Source organism: Lygodium microphyllum, chromosome 23, assembly GCF_053477565.2.
Source record: "Lygodium microphyllum isolate KBCC chromosome 23, Lygodium_microphyllum_v1.1.10, whole genome shotgun sequence".
Lineage (NCBI taxonomy): Eukaryota > Viridiplantae > Streptophyta > Polypodiopsida > Schizaeales > Lygodiaceae > Lygodium > Lygodium microphyllum.
Window position 1 is genome coordinate 66,000,174 of NC_141157.1, and position 7,600 is coordinate 66,007,773.

The window sequence follows — 7,600 nt, forward strand, 5'->3', positions numbered from 1 at the left end:
TAGTATGCATCAAGAGATAGACCAAGCTGTTTCAGCTCATAGAACTCGTTCAACTTCTGCGTGCGGTATGCAGGTGGTAAATATCTTCCGTGCACAGCTCTTTTAAACTTCTCCCAAGTAACTGACCCTTCCGATATCCCTTGGTCTCTGCACCATTGCTTCCATCAAAGTCTGGCTTCGCCAATAAGCTTCAACTTGGCGAGCATAGCCTGGCTAGCAGGTGTAGTACTACCTGCCGCTTCGAAGTAATCTTCCATGGATTCAATCCAGATCTCAACATCAGTTTGGACAAACCTTCCCTTGCCATCAAATTCTAATGGCTTGATTTTCTTGAGAAGAAACTTCTTCTCCTGAATCACAGCCGTACTTGGTGTAAGGATCGGACTAGGAATCTGCACCTGAGGTTGTGTCTGGGCATTGAGATTCTTAACATTAACAACTCGCTAAACGTTTCTCGCATTACATTTCATGCCCAATTCAGCTTTCAGCCAAGAGACCTAATCACTTAACTTTTTTTATCAATACTCATAGTCAAGACAATCATTGTTAAAAAGAGTCTCATTTCATTCATATGGGCATAGCCCTTTCAGAGTACAATTATTCTTGGGGAGAAGAAACAAGCTGATACATTAATTCGAGGAGAATAAGATTGTGTTACATTCAACTAAGGGAACTAAGTAATAGTATGGATTGGGATCATGGATTTTCAGGAATCAATAGGTCATTGGAAGATTAGGGTATCCTTTCCTTTGATATCTATTCTTCTCGTAACATCCCAACACCTTGATCCTGTTGGCAGGGATTATTCGGTCGCTTCCTTGTACACATACGTGTTCTGCTTGACCTTCCGACCTCCGACATGTAGGGTTTCGTTTGCGTGAGCCTCAACAAAAATGAATAACTTCACGATCTTTAAGTCCTCCAACCACTTGATTCTCTTTAAGTTGGTTTGAAGGTACGCAAATTGATGGCAACTATGTAATAGATTCCTAAATCACCCATCCATCTCCGTTCCACGTACAGGGGTAAAGGATTGTAGATGCGGTCTAGGATATTCATCATATCGATCCTCCATCGATAATCCGAGGCATGCATCACGGTCATAAACATAACCTAGAACACCAAGAATTTGTTCCATGCTTCACGACTCTACAAGACATCATCAATAAGTAAGGAAATGTTCTTAACAGCAACATTTGCTCTACTTCTCCTCATTAATATTCCTTGTAAAAGACATATCCTTTGTTGGTTCGCTCTGATACCAACTGTAACGTGTCCACCTGTTCACTCATAGGACACATCTTAGCAGCCCATCGAGAAGAGAGTCCAAAAAGTACCGCCCGGCACTCCCACAGAATGTCATGGGGTTTGCGATCTAGGTCTTCCCGAGTCTGCCACAAACAAAGTGAAAGCATTCTGATCGTTTCCACTTAGGACCAACCTAAATCAGGGTTTTCCTAGTGGTCAAATCCCTACAACGGCAGCTAGCATCGAACCCCAGGCGAACTACTTTATGCAAAACGTCAGGGTCGAAGCAGATTCATGCTGCACTTGGTTCAAGGATAATGGGAAACGAGGGATGCAAAGCTCAACCTCTTTGCCCATAAGGCATAGTCCCATTCCGTTCCCCTAAAACAGCATAAATCGAGACTCTAGTATCCTAAATTCTAGGTCAACGTTCCTTGCTATCAACTTCCTTCGAGAAAATTTCCCGGCCAACCAGGACTACCCATCCGTAGGACGGACCCATGGCCACATCCACCGCACTTAGTTTGACACGCAAAAGCAGCTTCCTTAATTAGCCAGTTAATCACCGATTCCTTCATATAATCTTAGCACTAACATAGAAAAACAATGTCAAGCAAATTCCTTTTCAATAGTTTATATTATTAATCAGTCTTTGGAATACATCATAATAATCCAGCTCATAGGCTAATCCATAATCTGCCCAAAGGCAATCCATAATCTGCCCAAAGGCAATCCAGCAATCCTCAGGGATTACTAATCCAAGTTTCCACCCATAGACTAGTATGCGGACCCCAAGATCCAATCCGGAGTCACGTCGGCCTCTTGTGCAAGACCCGAAAGGCAAGGGATTTACGGCCAGATCTCCCCCTGGCACCCAAGCGTCCTCCTACTCCAAGTAGCGCCCAACGGAGAGACCTCTCACGGTGGGTTCAGTCCACATTCCCGGTGTGGCTAACAACCTTCAAGCAGACAGTTGGGGGTAACTAGTGCTGCCTCTCCCTTCAGGCCTTCAACCTGAAGCATTAATTATCTTTCCATCTTTAGTTCCTTGAGCAAAGAAAGTACAAATAGTGCTCCTAACTTATACAAACATAAACAATCCAGTGGCCGTTTATTTGGCCAACTCCTAAGGTGTGAATCCTTCTCTCCGAATGCATCCAGCATTCGATCCGAGATCGATTGCGACTTGGCAAGATCCACAAGGGTTTGATTGTTTACCCTTTTATCCTTGAGTTAGGGTTTATACCCTATTAACCCAAATTAACCAACACCTTAAGTTCCTTAGATTGAGATGGTAAATCCTAGGCAACCTTGTCGCCCTAACTTGATTGGTCAATTTCTTGCTAAGCAATACATAACTTCCCCTAACATGGCAAATCAGCCCAAGAAAGGTGATGTACCAAGATGACTACTCATCCTCTTGCAAGTTAGACTTGCGTTAGAACTTGCCAACCTTATTCTAAGTAGTGGCAACTCTACTTTGTGATTTAACACAAAACCATGCGACGTTGCAACTTGTTGCACAGGTATCACATCTAGCTTGTGGGATCAATCTCCCATCAATGGGGTTTCTTAGTCAAGAAATATGCTTGATCAAGATGTAGGGTTTGGGAGTCCTCTTGACCCAACCCAACCCTAACCTTACTAGGTCAACAACATTTGGCCCTAGGGTTTCTAAACTCAATTGGAAGTCTAGTATTGGGCCAATTTATTCTAGGGTAGAAACCCTAGATCGTTGTTGCATGGGCGTTTAGCTAACCCTAACGTTCCATGAACCTAGATAGGACCCTTGGGTTTGAAAGTCTTGACTTGGTGTCCCAAGTGTGATACTAGGCAGAATTTTTAACGTGCTAAACCCTACCTAGCACTTTGAAGTGTTCATCGTACCAACTAGTTATGCTTTTTCGAATCCCTTGAGGGTTATGTCATCACAAGTGGTCTACCTAAAACGATCTAATTGTCTTGCGACAAGAATGATCTTTGCTTAGAAGAGATGCAAATACTTTTCCTAAGAGATGCAAATAAATAAATTCAAGATGCAACATTCCATGTAAATATGCCAATCATAGACTTTTCCTTCAATGCAACTATAGGGTTTGCAATTGACCATTTCTTTTCCTTGCTAGAATCATAATGATTGACAATTTGGGAGATAACTTGCATAAAACTACATAGATTTACATCAAGAACTATGCCTACAACCTTTCATTTAATGCAATTGAATTTCAGGCTTTAATATGACATGCAACCTTTTCTATATACAACTTCGATAAATGAAGTTCATGTATGATGAATGTCATAAGACTAATGCTGACTTAATCCGTTCTACGGCAATTAATCCAACTTAAAATGCACGCATCCTCGCCTATAACAGGCAAGTTCATGGTTTCCTTTTCATGCCATGCATTTCTTTCAACAACATCTTTAAACGGATGTTAACGATTTTCTCATGCGAATCACAATAAGGAAGTTATTGCATAAATGCAATATGCACTTGTTCTTTCTTGCAAGGAAGACAAGGGTGAATTTAAACAAATTCTCATCCTTTTAACCTATGCAATATGCGATTTGGATTGTCACTTTCGAAATGCAAGCAAAGTGCAACATGCAACTAAAACTCATAAGACGAATGAGTAATTTGTATTCATAACTTCCTCATGAAATTTAGACATGCCCAATGCAATCCGTTTATGTGGAATTAAACTTCTAAGAACCTGGGTATGAGGACTTGCAGCAATGTCCACGTGTAAACTTGGGTTCGAGGCTCCTGCGTGTGTACCTTGCGTCTTTGGCTTTGGAGCCATCGTTGATGTAGTGGACTTAGACTCCCTGATTTTTCCTCGCCCTTATGCGATCTCCAAATTCCCTCCAAGCTTTGGCAACTCAGCCTCAAAAACCTGCCTACTTCCCCCTCATGCAGGAATTCCCTTTACAGGGTGTGGGTTTTAAGAAACCGGGAAAAAACCCATGTGCACAAGGCTTATGGAAGCCTTATCTTAAGAAGCTATCAAAAGCTTCTATGTCAGAACGTGATGGGGAGGGAAATGATTGGAAAGGAGGGGTGAAGGCGCTAATTGAAGGAGATGAAGATGATAATGGTGATCGTGGCGTTGAAGGCGGCAGCATGGTAGCCTACGTGGCGCAGCACGGCGGCGATGGCGAGCTACAACACGGCGTCCAATTCCTCCTTCTCTCCCTTCGTGCCTCCCCCCAAGCTTAAGGGGGAGGTTATATAGCCTTTGGGGGGGGGGGGGGGGGGGGGGGGGATAGCCACCCCCATGGCATACTTGCATGACTTGTACCTTCCCCATGCACTCCACCTCTCATGGACAGTCACTCTCCCTCTCACACTATAGCGCTTGGTTCTTGTTTCCACTTATACTCTCATTCTTTCTCATCCTTTCCACCTTTCATGCCACTAAAGAATTAACAACAATTGTAGGCTATCAAACAATGGTTGGTTGTACAATAACAAGAGGTTTCTCTTGAAATACCTTGTATACCGCAATCACCTGCTCAAGTTTTCTATGCATCTTATCCTCATGAAAGACATAATGTGGCTATAGATAACTTTCCTAGCTTGTGAATCCAAAATATGATAGCCCATCTCACCCATATTACCATATCCCAAAATGATGCATTTGACAAAACTTGGGACCCAAATTATTGTGCATGTCTTTGGGAATACGATAGAATGTCTCACACATCCAAAGACTCTAAAATGGGAATAGGAAGGAGATTTACCAGGCCATACCTCCTTTACAACTTTACCACCAAGAGCAATGTATGGGATTCTATTAATAAAATGAATTGCAATTAGTAATTGCCTCAACCCCAAATGTGTGGGGTAAGCCTACATGACTGATCATATTATTCATATGCTTAGCAATACCATTTTGGAGTGGGGTATAAGGGGTTCTCAATTGACACTCAATGCCCCAACCACTCATCACAAAACTTCTCAAAAGCATGTTCACCCTCATGATCTAATCTTAGGTATTCCAACCTTTACCTAGATTGGTTCTCAACTAAAGCGACAAAGTGTTGAAAAGTAGCTAAAACCTTTGATTTTTTCTTTATGGGATAGGTCCAGAATTTATGTGAAAAATCATCAATAAATGTGACAAAATACTTAGCACCACTTAAAGGCTGATACGACATGGGGCCACAAATATTAGAATGCACAATTGCTAGTGACACACCCAAGTGCATAGTGCTAGACTTCTTGTGAGCATTATGAGTTTGCCTACCATATAGGCCATGATTTCAAGAATCAAAATAAAAATATTCTAGAGATGGAAGATATTGTGAACAAGCCAAAACTTTCATTTTTTAAAGTGACATATGCCCAAGGAAATAATGCCACAAAGATACATGAGAAAGATCGTTGATGACCAACACATGATTAATAGATCTGAAAACAAGCAAGGGATAAAGACTACCAACTTTGGCACCTCTACCAAAAATGAGGTTTTCATGAGTAATCTTCCAAGCAGAATCACCAAAAAATATATGATAACTAGCATCATTCACCAACCGTCCTAGCAAAGATAAGGCTTTTCATCAAAGTTGAGACATGATGTACATCATGCAAAACAAAAGAAGTACATGTAGAAAAGTGCAAGCAAACATCATTGATGCAAATAATGTCACATACATATCATCTCCTAGCTATACAAAACTTGAAGTATAGTAGATACAAAACCAATTGCGATTCAAGGTCACATAAAAGGAAGTTCTTGAATCAAGTAGTCAACACTGGGAGAATGAGGACTGACCATTAGTCAACTGTATGGCACCAAGTGAAGAAGTAGCTAATATATAGTCATTTGAACTATACTTCAATGTATTAATCTCTTCAATATTGACAATGGATTTAGTGATGCATTGATCATCTGATGATTTAGCATTATCCTACATTTTTTCTTTGCCTTTATCACACCTATCCTAGTGTATCTTATGGCATTATGGCTGTATATGTCCCTACTTTACTAGGAATAACATGTAGGTGAAGACTTAAGAACACAAGATTTATTGCAAGCAACCCACAAGATCTAGACTTAGACCCATTTTTATGTGTGTCTCTACCACAATGGTCATAACTACCTCTAGTAGCATTTTTGCTCATGGCCCCATGCCTTGTCAAGCAACATTAGATAGTTCTTATGTGGGAGCTTTCGCTCAACTGCCAAGACCCATGGACCGCCTATTGTTTCAAGCATTCCAAGCGAGCTCTAATGGCTATCTCTCACCTAGCCAATGCGCCGTCGATCCTACGAGTGTTGTGAGCTTACCTTGATGCCCAATCGAGTACCCTCCTCTCTCTTGCACTCCGGTAGCTCCACGATTCTTGATGCTAGCTCAAGCATCCTCAAGCCTCCTCCATCTCCAAGCTCCATACTCTATAGCCGCATGTGCAAGAAAAGAAGAGAGAAGAGAGGAAGAGAAGAAGAGGAGAGGAGATGGTGAAGAGCTTCACCCTCTTGATCCCTCACTCTCACACACACTCACTCCCTCACACTCCCACTCTCAAGAGCACACACAAGCAAGGAGGAGAGAAGAAGAGAGGAAGAAGAAGACCCTTTTTGCCACACACCAAAGAATGAGCTTCTCATTCTCTTTTTTCAACTTTATATACAAAGCCCTAAATCCTTTTTGGGCGGTCATTCCTCTTTTACATGGCCGGCCGTAGCCTAGGCCCTTTTTCCCACTTCCCACCATTCTAATTTATCCTATTCCTAACTAATGTCTACACTTTGCACAGGAGCGAGCCTGGCACTCTTTTACACAGATTCGAGGGTGCTTCCACATTTTAATGGTGCGCCTCTTCCTCTTTTGTTGCCTTGGCCCGACACCGAAGCTTTTGCAGGTCGTGTCCGATCCTTTGAATTTTTCAGGGATTAGTTGCCGATCAAGGCGCCTTTTTCTGTTTTTATCCTGCACCTTTTTGCGATTTTCTCTTCTTTCCATTTTCCACTCCTTTGTGCTGCGGAACCACGGTCGAAAATACGATAACATTACCCCCTTCCTAGCCAAGTGCCAGTCCCATGGCACTACGGAGGGACATGGTGGCAAGTTAGGTCAGCTGTTAGGCGGAATAGGTAGGTGGGTGGTTAGGGATGATGACCAGGAGAGATGCTGGCATGCTTTAGGCTCGATGGAGATACTCGGTGTCTGTCACATGGTTGTGGCGCTGGTTATGTAGCCGGTCGTCTTTTGAGTATGAGAAACGCTTAAAGCAATAAGCAATCCCTTAGGATGATGGTATTGGAGGGATTTATTCTGGAGAAACCCCTCGAACGCTGTCTGGTTTGAAAACCCGCGGCTTCAATTGAAGACCCTTGTCTTTGAT